Source organism: Eubalaena glacialis, chromosome 1, assembly GCF_028564815.1.
Source record: "Eubalaena glacialis isolate mEubGla1 chromosome 1, mEubGla1.1.hap2.+ XY, whole genome shotgun sequence".
Lineage (NCBI taxonomy): Eukaryota > Metazoa > Chordata > Mammalia > Artiodactyla > Balaenidae > Eubalaena > Eubalaena glacialis.
The window spans coordinates 125,854,408-125,873,250 of NC_083716.1; positions in this window are offsets into that span (position 1 = coordinate 125,854,408).

The window sequence follows — 18,843 nt, forward strand, 5'->3', positions numbered from 1 at the left end:
GCGGCATGTGGGATCCTCCCAGACCAGGGCTCGAACCCGGGTCCCCTGCATTGGCAGGCAGATTCTCAACCACTGCGCCACCAGGGAAGCCCCATAGGAACCATTTTTAATTTTATTTCTGCTGGAAGTAAGGAAGCCATGTTGCTTATACAACATTCCAACACCCTGAGCTACTCCAAAAGTATACTACTATCAGTATAAATATTGCCAGTTTTGTCCTTGTTTAAAGTACAGACCCATGTAAGAGGGTATCATTCAGCCTGTTAAGCTGCAGTAGCCATATGTAAAGATACTGCCTCAACAACATCAAAAGTAGCATACCCAGCACAATATTTGCCATTGTCACCTTTTAAATAAGAACCATCAGCAAACCATGAGAAGTCAGCCTTACCCAAATGAATTTCATGTAGATCATCACAAGGAGTCAGGAGATGGTCTATCAGCATTAAGCAATCATGAGGGACTTTGTTGGTGAGAGAGGGGAGAAGAATAGCAAGGTTTAAGATTACTACAATATAAAAGAGTTATGTGGAGAGTAGTTAACAAAAGGAGTTCCTAGGAGGTGAGGTGGCTGGCTGAGAAATGTTGAATGTGTTGAGAATTCAAGAGAACTTCTACTGCATGGGGCACAAATAATGGTTAAAGGAGAACCCACAATAATTTTCTCAGTGGCCTTAACCAAAAACGCAGTAATGACTCTAAGGAAAGGGGTGTATCCCCATGGTACAGGGTCCATTTGCTGGCTATAATACCCTCTGGGTCAATGGTGGTCCCTGTGCTTTTTGGTGAGTACTCCAAGGGCATTCCCTTGTTTTTCATATACAAAAAGGAGAAAGGAAATCTGATAATTTGGAGGTCCAAGGGCACATAAGTTAATGAAACTCTCCCTTTAAGGCTTTGAAGGCAAAGTCATCCTGGTCTTCCCATAAAATCTTTTGGCTTGTTATTGTTGAGTAAAACATATAGAGGTTTGGGCATAAGAGAGATGTCTGGAATCCAATTTCAGCAACAACCAAGTAGCCTGAGAAAACCTTGCAGTTGGCACTTAGTTTTGGGTTTGGGGAAACTTAGGATGCCATGAAGTCTCTGTGGATTTGGTGTAGCCCTTGTTGTAATATCAGATGCCCTAAATATTGAACCTGGGTTTGGGCAAACTGCAACTTTTCTTTGGCGACCTTATGTCTCTTTAAGGCTGTAAGATTTAGCTTTGGATGCTGTCTTCCCATGAGGAGGTTTGAGAAAGAGAGCAAAGAAGCAAATCATCCACATATTGCAAGAAAGTAGACCATCTAGGGAACTTTATCTCATCCAGCTCAGCGTTCAGGATTTGCAAGAAATAAGAAAGACTCGCAGTAAAACCCTGAGGCATTACTGACCAGGTGAATTATTTTTCTTCCCAAGTGAAGGCCAAACGGTATTGGCTGGCTTCATCAACTAGAATACTAAAGAATGCACTGCATAAATCAATTACAGCAACGATTTTATTTCTGGTGAGAATGGATGTTAGTAATGTATGAGGGTTAGAAACAAAAGGGTGTTGAAGGATAATAATATTGTTCATTGCTGGGAGGTCCTGGACAAACCTCCACTTTCTGCCCTTAGGTTTTCTCACTGGTGAAATGGGGGTGTTTCAGGAGCTAGTACAGGGATAATGAGACCTTGAGCCTGTAGTCTTCTATTATGGGCTTTATGCCTTGAAGGGCTTCTTTACTTATAGGATACTGATTAATTCTGGAAAGAGGTTTTGAGAGATCTATTTGAATCTTAATGGGAGGTACACTGTGAATTCTGCCAATATCAGTTGGAGATTTTTCCCATAAGGAGGGTGGTAGCTGATTCAGTAGGGACAAATGATCAGTGTTTCCAGAATCAGTTCTAGTACCATCAGTGACAGAACAAATAAAATATGTCAAAGAGTCATTTAATTCACCTGGTTGGTTACTTTGATGACTATTGTCAAATTCTAGAATTATTTCTCCCTTTTGGGTAAAAGTTCAACGTGATACTTCTCTAAGAAGTCTTAGCCTAATAAATGGGTAGGAACAGAGCAACTAAGGAGAAAAGGATGTGTATCTCACAAAGAGCCTAAACAAAAGGGAATAGGTTCAGAGACAGGAACCTCTTGAGGTTCATTAGTGTTTCCCCAATATTTGAACTGTTTTAGTACTCCAAGGCAGGGGCTGTTTTATAGTAGTGGGGTTGAGCACTGAGAGTATGACTCCAGTGTCATTTAGGACTGGAAGAGATTCATCCCCAATCTGGAGAAATGTTTCTCCAAGCCAATTAAGAGGGAGGATTGGGAAGAGCCCCTGTAGTTCCTCAGAGCCCTGTCATTGAGAATTAGAGGGCACTGGAAAGGCTGATTAGAGAACTGAAGGCACCTAAAACACTTAAATGTGTAACAGTCTCTTTTGTCAATGTCTTGGCTGTCTGCAATAATATCAGAAACTCGAAGGGTTTGGGTTTTGTTTAGGAGCCTTCATTTGCTGGAGTTGAAGATTAAGAATTTTGGCAGTTTTCCTTTTTGGTTACTCTTGTAGAGTGTGAGAGAGCTGGTTTGCCAGATTCACTAAATCTGGAATGGACATAGTTTCCCATCCCATTCTGGCCTTTTTACTAGAAGGGAAAGGTCCCAGTTCAGCCCATTAACATAGAGTTAAAAGCTTCCCTGGGTGAAATCAGCATCTGAAGGAAGACTAGAATTTTCTTTAAAATCAATCTGAAGTTAATTGTAATAGTCATAATTGGATTCATTAGATCTTTGTGTGTAAGGCTGAATTTTGTTCCAATCAACAGGCTTTGGAAAGGCCCTAGGAATTACTGTACTTAATGAAGTCACCTAGCAATTGTTTGAGGCTGATGAAGTTAGTGGGCTGGTTTCCCAATTGTAATTCTAGAGAACTTTCAGGATTTTCCCAATTTGCTCTTTTCATCCAATGCTGGGTCTGGCCTTCACCAACAAGCATAATGAACTAGCTGATTTAAGCCAAAGAAACTATATTGATACGTTTGAATGACTATATTAATTCCTCAGCAAATGTGAGGATTTTCATTTATTTTGGGGATAATCTTTGTGGCTCACAGTTCAACTTTAGTCCAGGGAATATAAGAAATTAAGGATTTAGACTCTGGATCCTCAGAAGGCTTAATTTTAAAGGGACAGGTCTGACAAGGTCAGAGAAAAAGAGAATGGGGAGAGTTTCAGAGAAAAGAGAAAGTTTAGTGAGAGAATTAGTATGGGGGAACTGAGGGTATAGAGGAGTCAAAGTCAGGGTAGAAAGGAAAGAGGGAGATGGTGCCAGAGGCAGAGCCTGAGACAAAGAAGCCAAGGAAGAAGAGCCTGAGGCTTTGAAAGCCATTTTTTCCTTTCCTTAATCCTTTGTTTGCCTCAATTAATCTTAAAATCTTATGTTGCAGAAAGGCAATTTTAGGTTCCTCATAACATTTGAAAGCCTCAAAATACCAATCCAAATAAGCATTCCACTCAGTTCTGAAAAAAAATGTGAGCTATTGTAGTCCAATTCAATCTTAAGAAAATTAAGTTGGGGATTTCAAAAGTTCCCCATAATGGCCATTGATACTCTAAATTGCCTTTGGTTAGGTCAGTCCAATTAGTTAGAAATGTGCATGAGGAAGAATCGTGGTTTTTAAACATAAAATCAGCTGGAGTCCCTGCTGGGAGTGTTCCCTAAAATATTTAGATAACTAGGATCCTATTTCTCAGAGGTTTTTCTCTAGAGTAGAAGAACGATGTTCAAACAGCTTACAGTACAAACAGTCAATTCAAACAGCTTGCAAGCTAATACCATCCAGTTCTAAGGAGACAGCTTGGTCTGGGAGGAGCCAGGCCAAAAGTTTTTTCAGCCAGTTTCCAGGGAGCAGCCCCTATTCCAAAGGAATGGGCCAATAGCTGAACGGGCACAGTTTCACTGAAGCAGCCTCTGTTCCTAGAGGAATCAGCAGAAAGCATCTCAGCCAGCTTCAGTTGAAACAGTCTGATCTTAAAATCAAAGTTATAGAGGAGACCTACAAGATGGCAGAGGAGTAAGACCTGGAGATCACCTTCCTCCCCAAAAATACATCAAAGTACATCTACATGCGGAACAACTCCTACAGAAAACCTATTGAATGCTGGCAGAAGACCTCAGACTTCCCAAAAGGAAAGAAACTCCCCATGTACCTGGGTAGGGCAAAAGAAAAAAGGAAAAACAGAGACAAAAGAATAGGGACGGGACCTGCACCTCTGGAAGGGAGCTGTGAAGGAGGAAAAGTTTCCACACACTAGGAAGCCCCTTCCCTGGCGGAGACAGGGGGTGGTGGGGGGAAGCTTCGGAGCCATGGAGGAGAGCGCAGCAACAGGGGTGCAGAGGACAAAGCGGAGAGATTCCCACTGAGAGGATCAATGTCAGCCAGTACTCACCAACCTGAGATGCTTGTCTGCTCACCCGCCAGGGTGGGTTGGGGCTGGGAGCTGAGGCTCAGGCTTCAGAGGTCAGATCCCAGGGAGAGGACTGGGGTTGGCTGCGTGAACACAGCCTGAAGGGGGCTAGTGCTCCACAGCTAGCCAGGAGGGAGTCCGGGAAAAAGTCTGGAACTGCCTAAGAAGCAAGAGACCATTGTTTCAGGGTGCACGAGGAGAGGGGATTCAGAGCACCGCCTAAACAAGCTCCAGAAATAGGAGCGAGCCACAGCTATCAGCTCGGACCCCAGAGATGGGCATGAACCGCTAACACTGCTGCCGCTGCCAACAAGAATCCTGTGTGCAAGCACAGGTCACTATCCACACCCACCCCAGAAGCCTGTGCCACACGCCACTGCCAGGGTCCCATGATCCAGGGCCAACTTCCCTGGGAGAACACATGGCATGCTTCAGGCTGTTGCAATGTCACATGAGCCTCTGCCACTGCAGGCTAACCCTGCAATCCAATTATGACTACCATACCCCTCCCTCTCCCTGGCCTGAGTGAGCAAGATAGCCCTAATCAGCTGCTGCTTTAGCCTCCTCGTGTCTGGGCGGGGAAGAGACGCCTGAGGGCGACCTACACGGAGAGGCAGGGCCAAAACCAAAGCTGAACCCCAGGAGCTGTGCGAACAGAGAAGAGAAATGGAAATTTCTCTGTGCAGCCTCAGGAGCAGCAGATTAAATCCGCACAGTCAACTTGATAAACACTGCATCTGTGGAATACCTGAATAGACAATGAATGTTCCCAAAACTGAGGCAGTGGACTTTGGGAGCAACTGTAGACTTGGGGTTTGCTTTCTGCGTCTGATTTGTTTTTGGTTTTACGTTTATCTTAGTTTAGTTTTTAGTGCTTGTTATCATTGGTGGATTTGTTTATTGGTTTGGTTACTCTCTTCTCTTTCTTTTAATTTTTAAAATTTTTAATTTATTTTCTTATTTAATTATTATTATTATTATTTTATCATTTTTCTCTTTTTGTGAGTGTGTATGTGTATGACTCTTTGTGTTATTTTCTCTGTTTAGGTTTGCTTTTACCATTTGTCCTAGGGTTCTGTCTGTTCTTTTTCTTTGTTTGTTTGTTTTCTTCTTTTTTTATCAGTGTGTGTGTGTGTGGGTGGGTGTGTGTATGTTTCTTTGTGTGATTTTGCTGTTTAGTTTTGCTTTTACCATTTGGTTTGGGGTTCTATCTGTTTTTGTTTTTTTTTCTTCCAAGTCGTGTGTCTGGCAGGGTCTTGGTGCTCCAGTGGGGTATTGGGCCTGAGCCTCCAAGATGGGAGAGCGAGTCCAGGACATTGGACTACCAGAGACTTCCTGGCTCCATGAAATATCAATTGGCGAGAGCTCACCCAGAGATCTCCATTCCAACACTAATACCCAGCTCCACCCAACAGCCAGCAAGCTCCAGTGCTGGACACCCTATGCCAAACAACTAGCAAGACAGGAACACAACCCACCCATTAGCAGACAAGCTGCCTAAAATCATACTAAGTTCACAGACACCCCAAAACACACCAACGGATGCAGCCCTGCCCACCAAAAGCACAAGATCCAACCCCACCCACCAGAGCACAGGCACCAGTCCCCTCCAACAGCAAACCTACAAAACCCACTGAACCAGCCTTAGCCACTGGGGGCAGACACCAAAAATAATGGGAACTATGAACCTGCAGCCTGTGAAAAGGAGACCCCAAACACAGTTAGTTAAACAAAATGAGAAGACAGAGAAATACGCAGCAGATGAAGGAGCAAAGTAAAAACCCACCAGACCAAACAAATGAAGAGGAAATAGGCAGTCTACCTGAAAAAGAATTCAGAGTAATGATAGTAAAGATGATCCAAAATCTTGGAAATAGAATGGAGAAAATACAAGAAACGTTTAACAAGGCACTAGAAGAACTAAACAGCAAACAAACAATGATGAACAACACAATAAATGAAATTTAAAATATGCTAGAAGGAATCAAGCAGAATAACTGAGGCAGAAGAATAGATACATGACCTGGAAGATAAAATAGTGGAAATAACTACTGCAGAGCAGAATAAAGAAAAAAGAATGAAAAGAATTGAGAAGAATCTCAGAGACTTCTCGGACAAAATTTAAAGCACCAGGATTCTAATTATAAGGATCCCAGAAGAAGAAGAGAAAAAAAAGGGACTGAGAAAATATTTAAAGAGATTATAGTTGAAATCTTCTCTAATATGGGAAAGGAAATAATCAAGTGCAGGAAGTGCAGAGAGATCCATACAGGATAAATCCAAGGAAAAACATGCCAAGACACATATTAATCAAACTATCAAAAATTAAATACAAAGTAAAAATATTGAAAGCAGCAAGGGAAAAGCAACAAATAACATACAAGGGAATCCCCATAAGGTTAACAGCTGATCTTTCAGTAGAAACTCTGCAAGCCAGAAGGGAGTGGCAGGACATATTTAAAGCAATGAAAGGGAAGAACCTACAACCAAGATTACTCTACCCAGCAAGGATCTCATTCAGATTCAACAGAGAAATCAAAAGCTTTACAGACAAGCAAAAACTAAGAGAATTCAGCACCAAACCAGCTCTACAACAAATGTTAAAGGAACTTCTCTAAATGGTAAATACAAGGGAAGAAAAGGACCTACAAAAACAAACCCCAAACAATTAAGAAAATGGTAATAGGAACATACATATCGATAATTCCCTTAAATGTGAATGGATTAAATGCCCCAACCAAAAGACACAGGCTCACTGAATGGATACAAAAACAAGACCTGTATATATGCTGTCTACAAGAGACCCACTTCAGACCTAGGGACACGTACAGACTGAAAGTGAGGGGATAGAAAAAGATATTCCATGCAAATGGAAATCAAAAGAAATCTGGAGTAGCAATTCTCGTATCAGACAAAATAGACTTTAAAAATAAAGACTATTATAAGAGACAAAGAAGGACACTACATAATGATCAAAGGATCAATCCAAGAAGAAGATATAACAATTGTAAATATTTATGCACCCAACATAGGAGCACCTCAATACATAAGGCAAATGCTAACAGCCATGAAAGGGGAAATCGATAGTAACACAATAATAGTAAGTGACTTTAACACCCCACTTTCACCAATGGACAGATCAACCGAAATGTAAATAAATGAGGAAACACAAGCTTTAAATGATACATTAAACAACATGGACTTAATTGATATTTATAGGACATTCCATCCAAAAACAACAGAATACACTTTCTTCTCAAGTGCTCATGGAACATTCTCCAGGATAGATCATATCTTGGGTCACAAATCAAGCCTTGGGAAATTTAAGAACATTGAAATCATATCAAGTATCTTTTCTGACCACAACGCTATTAGACTAGATATCAATTGCAGGAAAAATTCTGTAAAAAATACAAACACATGGAGGCTAAACAATACACTACTAAATAACCAAGGGATCACTGAGGAAATCAAAGAGGAATTCAAAAATTACCTAGAACACAACGACCCAAAACCTATGAGATGCAGCAAAAGCAGTTCTAAGAGGGAAGTTTATAGCAATGCAATCCTACCTCAAGAAACAAGAAACATCTCAAATAAACAACTTAACCTTACACCTAAAGCAATTAGAGAAAGCAGAACAAGAAAAACCCCAAAGTTAGCAGATGGAAAGAAATCATAAAGATCAGATCAGAAATAAATGAAAAAGAAATGAAGGAAATGATATCAAAGATCAGTAAAACTAAAAGCTCGTTCTTTGAGAAGATAAACAAAATTAATAAACCATTAGCCAGACTCACCAACAAAAAAAGGGAGAAGACTCAAATGAACAGAATTAGAAACGAAAAAGGAGAAGTAACAACTGACATTGCAGAAATACAAAGGATCATGAGAGATTACTACAAGCAACTATATGCTAATAAAATGGAAAACCTGGAAGAAATGGACAAATTCTTCAAAAAGCACAACCTTCTGAGACTGAACCAGGAAGAAATAGAAAATATAAACAGACCAATCACAAGCACTGAAATTGAAACTGTGACTAAAAATCTTCCAACAAACAAAAGCCCAGGACCAGATGGCTTCATAGGCGAATTCTATCAAATATTTAGAGAAGAGCTAACACCTATCCTTCTCAAACTCTTCCAAAATATAGCAGAGGGAAGAAGACACCCAAACTCATTCTACAAGGCCACCATCACCCTGATAACAAAACCAGACAAAGATGTCACAAAAAAAAGAAAACTACAGGCCAATATCACTGATGAACATAGATGCAAAAATCGTCAACAAAATACTAGCAAACAGAATCCAACAGCACATTAAAAGGATCATACACCATGATCAAGTGGGGTTTATCCCAAGAATGCAAGGATTCTTCAATATACGCAAATCAGTCAGTGTGATCAACCATATTAACAAACTGAAGGAGAAAAACCATATGATCATCTCAATAGACGCAGAAAAAGCTTTTGACAAAATTCAACACCCATTTATGATAAAAACCCTCTAGAAAGTAGGCATACAGGGAACTTATCTCAACATAATAAAGGCCATATACGACAAACCCACAGCAAACATCATTCTCAATGGTAAAAAACTGAAACCATTTCCACTAAGATCAGGAACAAGACAAGGTTGCCCTCTCTCACCACTATTATTCAACATAGTTTTGGAAGTTTTAGCCATAGCAATCAGGGAAGAAAAAGAAATAAAAGGAATAGAAATTGGAACAGAAGAAGTAAAGCTGCCACCGTTTGCAGATGACATGATACTATACATAGAGAAACCTAAAGATGGTACAAGAAAACTACTAGAGCTAATCAATGAATTTGGTAAAGTAGCAGAATACAAAATTAATGCACAGACATCTCTTGCATTCGTATACAGTAATGATGAAAAATCTGAAAGAGAAATTAATGAAACACTCCCATTTACCATTGCAACAAGAAGAATAAAATACCTAGGAATAAACCTACCTGAGGAGACAAAAGACCTGTATGCAGAAAACTATAAGACACTGATGAAAGAAATTAAAGATGATACAAACAGATGGAGAGATATACCTTGTTCTTGGATTGGAAGAATCAACATTGTGAAAATGACTGTACGACCCAGAGCAATCTACAGATTCAATGCAATCCCTATCAAACTACCAATGACATTTTTCACAGAACTAGAACGAAAAAATTCACAATTTGTATGGAAACACCAAAGACCCCGAATAGCCAAAGCAATCTTGAGAAAGAAAAACGGAGTTGGAGGAATCAGGCTCCCAGACTTCAGACTATACTACAAAGCTACAGTAATCAACAAAGTATGGTACTGGCACAAAAACAGAAATATAGATCAATGGAACAGGATAGAAAGCCCAGAAATAAACCCACGCACATATGGTCACCTTATCTTTGACAAAGGAGGCAAGAATATACAATGGAGAAAAGACAGCCTTTTCAATAAGTGGTGCTGGGAAAACTGGACAGCTGCACGTAAAAGAATGAAATTAGAACACTCACTAACAGCATACACAAAAATAAACTCAAAATGGATTAAAGACCTAAATGTAAGGCCAGACACTATAAAATTCTTAGAGGAAAACATAGGCAGAACACTCTATGACATAAACCACAGCAAGGTCCTTTTTGACCCACCTCCTAGAGAAATGGAAATAAAAACAAAAATAAACAAATGGGACCTAATGAAACTTAAAAGCTTTTGCAAAGAAAAGGAAACTGTAAACAAGATGAAAAGACAACCCTCAGAATGGGAGAAAACCTTTGCAAACAAAGCAACTGACAAAGGATTAATCTCCAAAATATACAAGCAGCTCATGCAGCTCAATATCAAAAAAACAAACAACCCAATCCAAAAATGGGCAGAAGATCTAAATAGACATTTCTCCAAAGAAGATATACAGATTGCCAACAAACACATGAAAGGATGCTCAACATGACTAATCATTAGAGACAAATCAAAACTACAATGAGGTATCACTTCACACCGGTCAGAATGGCCATCATCAAAAAATCTACAAACAATAAATGCTGGAGAGGGTGTAGAGAAAAGAGAACCCTCTCGTACTGTTGATGGGAATGTAAATTGATATAGCCACTATGGAGAACAGTATGGAGGTTCCTTAACAAACTAGAAATAGAACTACCCTATGACCCAGCAATCCCACTACTGGCTATATACCCTGAGAAAACCATAATTCAAAAAGAGTCATGTACCACAGTGTTCATTGTAGCTCTGTTTACAATAGCCAGGACATGGAAGCAACCTAAGTGTCCATCGACAGATGAATGGATAAAGAAGATGTGGCACATATATACAACGGAATATTACTCAGCCATAAAAGAAATGAAACTGAGTTATTTGTAGTGAGGTGAATGGACATAGAGTCTGTCATACAGAGTGAAGTAAGTCAGAAAGAGAAAAACAAATACCATATGCTAATACATATATATGGAATGTTAAAAAAAAAAATGATTCTGATGAACCTCGGGGCAAGACAGGTTTAAATGCAGACGTAGAGAATGGACTTGAGGACCCGGGAAGGGGGAAGGGTAAGCTGGGACGAAGTGAGAGAGTAGCAAGGACATATATACACTACCAAATGTAAAATAGATAGGTAGTGAGGAGCAGCTGTGTAGCACAGGGAGATCAGCTCAGTGCTTTGTGACCTTCTAGAGGGGTTGGATAGGGAGCATGGGAAGAACACGCAAGAGGGAGGGTATATGGGGATATATGTATACATATAGCTGATTCACTTTGGTATACAGCAGAAACTAACATGCCATTGTAAAGCAATTATACTCCAATAAAGATGTTTAAAAAAATATCAAAGGTATATGCAAAACAGAAATAGACTCACAGATATAGAAAGCAATCTAGTGGTTACCAAAGGGGAGAAGGACTAGGGAGAGACAAGTTAGGAGTATGGGATTAAGAGATACAAACTACTGTGTGTAAAACAGATAACCAACAAGGATGTGTTTTACAGCACAGGGAATTATAGACATTTTCTTGTAATAACTTTTAATGGAGTATAATCTGTAAAAATACTGAATCACTGTGCTATACATCTGAAACTAATATAATATCGTAAATCAACTATACTTTAATATAGAAAAAGTTTTTTTTTCACACTGAAGTGCCAAACGTGTACTCGCCTACAGAACAAGGCCTTAACCAGAAAAATGAAACCTTAAAGTAGATCCCAAATAAAGCCTGGAGAGTTTCAAACACAAAGAGGGAATGAGCTCAGATTCAGGAGAAAGACACATCTTCCAATGCCAGGGTTGAAGAGAAAAGTAACGAGCAACACTGAGCTAAACTGTGGGTACAGCACCTGTTTGCTCACCAGCCCCAGAGCCTTCAGCAGTGTCTGTGCTCCGCGCACAGACCGTGAACATGTTGACCCAGAAGCAAATAGACTGCCAAATGTTTCTCTGGCTAAGATGGGTTTTTCCAGGTTCAGCAGAGAATTGCGATTCGGAGTCTGCAGTCCTGATGAGCCCCATGCAAATCCCCCCACGGCGAGGGGAGAAGCATGCTTTTATAAAGAGGAAAAGGGAGTTGGGAGGGCTCCAGTGAATGAAGAGTTCATGGCTTTTCATTGGCTGGGTCTTTGCCAGGGAAGAAGGGGTGTCTTTGTTCTTCCTGTTGAGCTCTGCTGTCCTCGCAGGACGTGAGAGCTCTGCATTCTGCTCTCCTGACTCTATTCAACTGAAGTTCCTGTTGATTAATTTATAGCCCCAGTCCTCAAGAAAACAGTGTTATCAATACTGTCTTGGGGGTTCATTAGCACCAAGGCTGTGGATTTACACAGTCATCTTTTTCCCTTGTAAAGAAAAGAGAGAATTATAGATGAATGGACAGAAGACAGAAAAGAGAAGACCTGGGGATGAGGAATTGCGTGAAAAGGGAAGGCAGGATTCTCTTGAATGAAAGGACAACAGAAACTCTTGAGACCTGACACAGAAGAGGTGAAGGATGGGGAGGCCTGGGGAGTAGGAGCGCGACGCTGATTCTGGAGGAAGGTTCCAGAAGAGGGGCCCACTGTCTAGGAAGAGCAGAAAGGGTGCACTGAGCCTAGAGCTCCAGGGGCAGGCGGGTGGAGTTCTCAGAACCACACGTGAGCACACCTCATCCAGTGACCACCTGGGTAGGTGAGGTCCATCTGGGACACATCACCTTGATGTTTCCATCTTATCCTGTCATACAAAAAATAATATCTCAACACCTGCTAAGTGCCACATACTGTTCCAACACTCCCTTCTCAGGGAATCCACCCTCCTGGGACTGTTAGTTAGCACGTAAAAAAATCCTAATTAGGCATGCACGCCCCAGAGCTCTGTGGCAGCTCTCCCAATCTGGCTATTTTGATCTGTGCTAGAGGGCTTACAGAATAGCATCAGGGATATCAAAAGTCATGTCTCATTGGTGCAATAAGTGGCGTTCAGTATATGTAGAAAGGATATAAATATTGCACAGGCATGCATGCCCTTGTATGAACAGGAAGATAAGAATTTAGTGAACCCAGCAGCCTAAACCCTCTCAAGTGGGACACAAGGCTTAGGACTCCCATTTGATCCTCGTTCAGATCCTGAGAAGGGGATTCCAAGAGGACAGTTAAGGTGTCTTGCCTCTCTTGTCTAGAATATGATCTCCTCTCCCTCCAGTTGAAGCTTTGTGCAAGAAACTTTGGAAGCATATGGGCAAACTGAGGGCTAGGGCTTCCACAAGCCTGCAGAGCAAGCTTGGATAACAGTTTTTGTGCTTGCTTGCTACTCAGTATTTGTATGGGTGGCAGAATTCCTCCTGAGACCTGCTTCCCTTGTAGCGTACTACCTGGTGGCAAGGTGGTGGGAAGGAGACTGTGGAAATAAATGGAGACCACCCATGGGAGAGAACACAGTGGCTCTTTATTCAGAGCTTGCTCCAGCAAGGGAGTCCACCACCATCACTAGCATTAGCCAGTGGAGGAGTGGGAAAGCTTTACAGTGAGAGAAAGGGAAGGCTTCAGGTTGTTGGCATGAGGCAGCTGGAGATGGGATAACTAGAGGCAGGGGGTCTCATGTGATTGGCTTGAGGGATGTGTTCGGCTCTCTCTGGCTGGTCCTGAGTTAGAAATGGGGCCAAAAAAATGAGGTTGGAGCTCACTGACCAACCAGACCAATCTGGACTCGTTGCTATAGAGGTTGTGCACTAGAGTTGTATTGTCATATGGGGCCTGGCCATTGTGCACCGTGTGTCCTGCCTGGCAGGGTCTGTAGACCTCACGGACCTCTAGCAGTGAGCTGTTAGGCATGTCTGCGCAAAACAGCCTTGCGACTGCGAAAGGCCCAATGGGCTTAAATCTGTTTGCAACAGGCAGACACACACACAGGCTCAGTAAAAGTCTGGGATATCTTGTAGGCAATGTTGACTCAGCTCCTCATACTTTTACCTGGAGCAGCTAGAGTAAACACGTCTTACCCCTCTGAGCTGACGTTGTGCTTAATAATACCTAATCCACAGCTAAAGCTCTGGGTACAGTGCCTGACACATAGTAAGCACTCAGGAAAACATTGCTATTTTTGTAAGAAGAGGTAGCATTTTGCCAAGGAGGTAGGATCTGTACCAGTGCCTCTCAACCAGGAGCAACTTTGCTCCCCGGGAACATTTGACGATGACTGGAGACACTGTTGATTGTCACAACAGGGGTAGGGGATGCTATTGGCAGGGTTGCCGCCAAACATCCTGCAATACACAGGACAGCTCCACAACAGAGAATTCTCCAGCCCAAATGTCAGTCATGCCATGGATGCCTATCCATGGAGAAAAATGGAGGAGGTGCTGATAACAGAGGGGTGTCTGGTGGTAGAACAACAGTGTCCAAGAGAGTGAACTCTGCATTGAGTGTGGCTGGGACCCTGCTTCTGCCGCTTCCTGGCGACCATAGACAAGTGGCTTGACTACTCTAACTGGGGTACCTCCACTGTAGGATTTATTGTGAACCAACCCAAGCCGATTTCATCTTGCACATTTCTTGGGTTCTTTTAGGTAGATGCGGGTAACCAAAGAGGGTTGAGGTAGGGAAGAGTTGGCCAACTTCTCCTCTACAAGCTAACCACCAGGTTAAGAAGGAAGGAAATTTCAAAATTCTTCCATACATATAGACATTTATTAGCAAGCAAACCCAAAAGACCCATAGTGCCTGCCTGTAAGTTCCAGGAAGTTCTCAGTCCCTTCATGTTCCCACCCCCATTTGTATGGGAGGTTCCCTCAGAGCAGACACATGGTGACTGCCGAGGCAGGGATTCTGTTCATGTTATAATTGGCATCAGGCTCCAGAATCTTCTTCCTTGCTTATGCTGGACACCAGACAGATTAGGGAGTTAGCCCTCTTGAGTTATTTCTAAGGATTCAGGCTGTAGGTCTTTCTGGTTTTTTATACCCAACTCATGCAAGGGTAGAGAGCATTTCTAAAATATTTTATCCAGCCCAAATATCTTGAAGATTTTTATTTCCTCATTGAAACGCATGTCTAACAGATGCCATGTTATTTAAGAAGCCACTAATTTCACCAGTAAGGAAACATTTCTGACATTCTCTGAGTTAATAGGCAACACATCTGATCTTGATGGGGATGCAGATACAGAAGCCTGCATTAGCCCCGGGAGAGGCCTCCTGGGTAGAATGCTTGCAGACCACTCCTGGACATTCAGCCCACACTGGAATACCAGCTGCACCCGGATGACTACTTAACTGCAATCACACACACACACACACACATACACACACACACACACACACACACACACACACACACACAGAATACATTGGCTCAAAGGTTTCAAGTAAATCACAGACAACATAAGAGAGCACAGAGAGATAACATTTGCAAAGCATTTAGCACTCTCCTGGAGTATTAGTCAATATGCAAATATGTTTGCTATTCATGTAATCATTTTCAAAAGCCTTCTTCAGCTCCTTGAGGAAAGGGAGGAGAGTTTTAAGCTCTAAGGGTGGGACAGGAGAGGCAGGTTATGGTACTTGTTGAGCAACTCCAGGCACGTCGTGTGCTTTGTGGCATTTAACTAGCACAGCCACCTGGCCAGGTGGCTTGATTGTTACTGTTTCCCATAAGAGGAAACCGCAGCTCAGATGGCACAGGCCACAAAACCAGCAAGTGTCAGAGCCAAGACCGAAACTCTCTTGGATGGGAAAGTCTGCCGCCCCAGAATAACACTTTGAACTCTCAGTAATAAGGAAATGTTGAAATTCAGAAGGATCAGGAAGATAAAGCCAAAGGAATAGGAGGCAAGTGGGAATTACACAAAATCACTGCTGGAGGCTGCCAGCCAGCTCGCCACAGGGGACGAGGGACCTGGTCTGACAAAGAGAGGGCTCAGTGGGTATTAATTAGCCAACCCAGGGGTTGTCATGGCATGGGTTCTCCCAGAAGCAGAACTTGAAGCAAAGATTTGGTACAAGTGACAAAACACCAGTGAGATAGTGGTGGGCAGGCAGCAGGCCAGGGAAGGGGAAGAGGTGGACCTTTGTAACCACACCAGTCAGCACTGACTTGGGACCACAGCTCCCAGGCAGGCCTTGAGCTCTGCAAGCTCTTCTGGCCCTTCTGGTTCTCCCGGGGGTGACGGCTCCCGTGTGCGTGGGTCATCCTCTGAACGCTCAGAGAAGCTGGGGGATGGACACACAGAGCAAGGAAAAGGAATCCCAGAGGCTCGGGCAGGGCACCAGCAGCATGCACCGTGGTGGTCATCCCCAGCGTCCAAAGGGGTTTATCCTGCAAAATCCAGTACAAGTCTGAATCCTTCCGTGGCCCAGATGGCCTCCTGACCGGCCCTGCCTATAGCCATGTAACTCGGTCCTCCTCCTCTTGCCTCCCCCATCCTGCTCATCTTGCTCTAGCCACGCTGGTCTCCCACTGTCCTTCAGAGACACCAGGCTCACCCCAGCCTCAGACCTGCACGGGCCTCTGTTCAGGACTCATTTTCCTAGAGAACAGTCTTACTGCCCCCAGGCCTTGCCCCAGGTGACGTCTCCTCCAGGAGACCTGATCACCCTTTATAAAGTAGTACCCTTGCCCCTCTTCCCTTTCCCCTGCATCCTTCTCCCCATCACCATCTGACACTACGCCGCATGTGTATTTCTTTGTTAACCTGTTTGTCGCCTGCCTAACGACAGAGAAATGTAAGCTCCATGAGGGCAGGACTTCTGCCTGCTTTGATCACTGCTCCTTCTTCAGTGTCTAAAACAGTACCTGGCACAGTCAATAAACACTTGTGAATGAATGAATGAATAAAATGAATGAAAGAACAAATGAATCCAGAATGCATTCCTTAAGGCAGCATTACCAGAAGTCGGTCCAAAGACCACCTAGGTCAGAATTCCTCAGGGGAACTTATTATAAATGCAGATTCCTGAGTGGTTCCCTGATGGGTAAGGAGAGGAATTCTTAAGCTTCCCTTGGGAGGCTTGACCACCACACGGCTCTGCAGAGGCCTCCAGAAGAAGGTGCCAGGTGGGATGGAGGGAATAACTCCTTGGTGACCTGGAGAGGCTGGACACTTGACACCAGGGTCCTAGCCTTCCGTCTCCCTCCCCCCAGGTTCCCAGAACCCAAGCCCAGCCAGGAAGCAGCAGAGCCGTCCAACTCAAGTGATACCTGTCAGATTCAAGGGATATTCAAGGATACATTTAGAAAATGTAGCTATTAGGGCATTCATGGCAGACAGGTTATTAGAGGACCCTCACTGCTTTTCAGACACCATCTAGGCCTTCTTGATTCTCTGACCTCCGGGAAGGGAGAGTCCCCAATACTGACTGAGATTCAGGCTTGGAGTCAAGTTATTTTTTTAATAAATAATTGGAAACAGCAACTTGATGTTTTAGTTGTTTTTACAACTTTAAAGTGGATAAGTTATCAATAATTATATCATCTTAGCCTTCTTCAATATGAATCCTTTCATTTATTTCTCAGTTTTAATATCTTAGTTTTACTCAATATTAAATTTAAATTATATTTAAATACTCCTGAAACTCATATTAACATGTGTATTTGAATTGAAAGATGAAATCAGACTAGTTCCGTCTCCAGAATCAGATTTAATTTGATTGAGAGAAAACAAATCAATGGAGAGAGCTTTTTAACTTCAGATTCCTGGGCCCCATCCCAGGGCCACTGAATCAGAATCTCTGGTGGTAGCACCCTGGAATTTGCATTCTTCCCAGGATCCACACAGAATTCCAGTACCTTCTACAAAGTTCGAGAATCCCTATGATATCTGTTCTCAGGATGAGTGGGAATGTTAGAATAAGCAGAGGGGTAGAGGTCAGAGATAGGCCCCACCACCCCCATGCTCCTGGATACTTGGTAAGGGACATTGTGATTTAAAATCTACCTCCCTTTCTCTGAGACACTGAAGTGGCTGTGTTCCCTTCTGGCCAAGAAGACCCTATCTCCAGAGGCCTGCTGAAGGGGTCAGCAGCTACATAAATGAAGTGGGGGGAGGCAGGCTTGACTTCACAAGGAAAGAAGAAGAGACAGGAAACAGGAAGAAAATGATAGAACTGCCAAATAACAAAGGTTAATATTAACTTTTGATAAGAATGATGTCACTCAAAGGTTAATATTAACTTTTGATAAGAATAATGTCACTCAAGGTTTCTTTAAGATGCAGTGGAAAGAGTAAAGAAAAGAGAGAAGCATATTCTTTGAAAGCAGGCAGCCCAAGAGCTGGATCCAGAGAACATCTGTGTGGCTTAAGGGATGTGTTGTGTGACGCATCACTTAAGGGATGCTTAAGAGACGCATCACGTGGCTGTGATACGCTCGAGCCCTTCGCTCAGACTCTTATTTGCTCTGTTTCTCTGGGAGTATCTTCTCCACTCTTGTGCCTAGGGTTCCTCATCTGTAAAAGGTGCAACCTTATCCCTGTGCTTCCCTTGAATATTTGGAAGGGTACTATCTGAGAGAGTGGAGTGGAGTCCACTATCTGAGAGAAGATTCTTACCATGGACCAACCTGCCTATACCTGTGCTCCAAAGGATGGAGCAGGACCACCTCTGCCTGAGGTCTGTTTCCCATTGCTTGACCATGGCAGGTACATGACCACCGAGACTTTGGTCTTTCTCTTTTCACCTGGACCAGTTTTCTCTGCACCTTCATGTTGACTTGCAGTTTTGGTTTTGGCTTTGGTTTTGCCTGGACCACTCTTTCTTTTCATCTCCACATGCTGCCTGCTCATCATTCAGATCTCAGCTTAACTATAATCTCTTCAGAGACCTTCCCAAGCCCTCAATCCAGTATCGCTCCCCCCAACTCTCATCCCCAGGCCCTCTCCAGTACATCATCCTCTTGTGTCTTCGTCTTAGAACTCACCACTCTCAGAAAT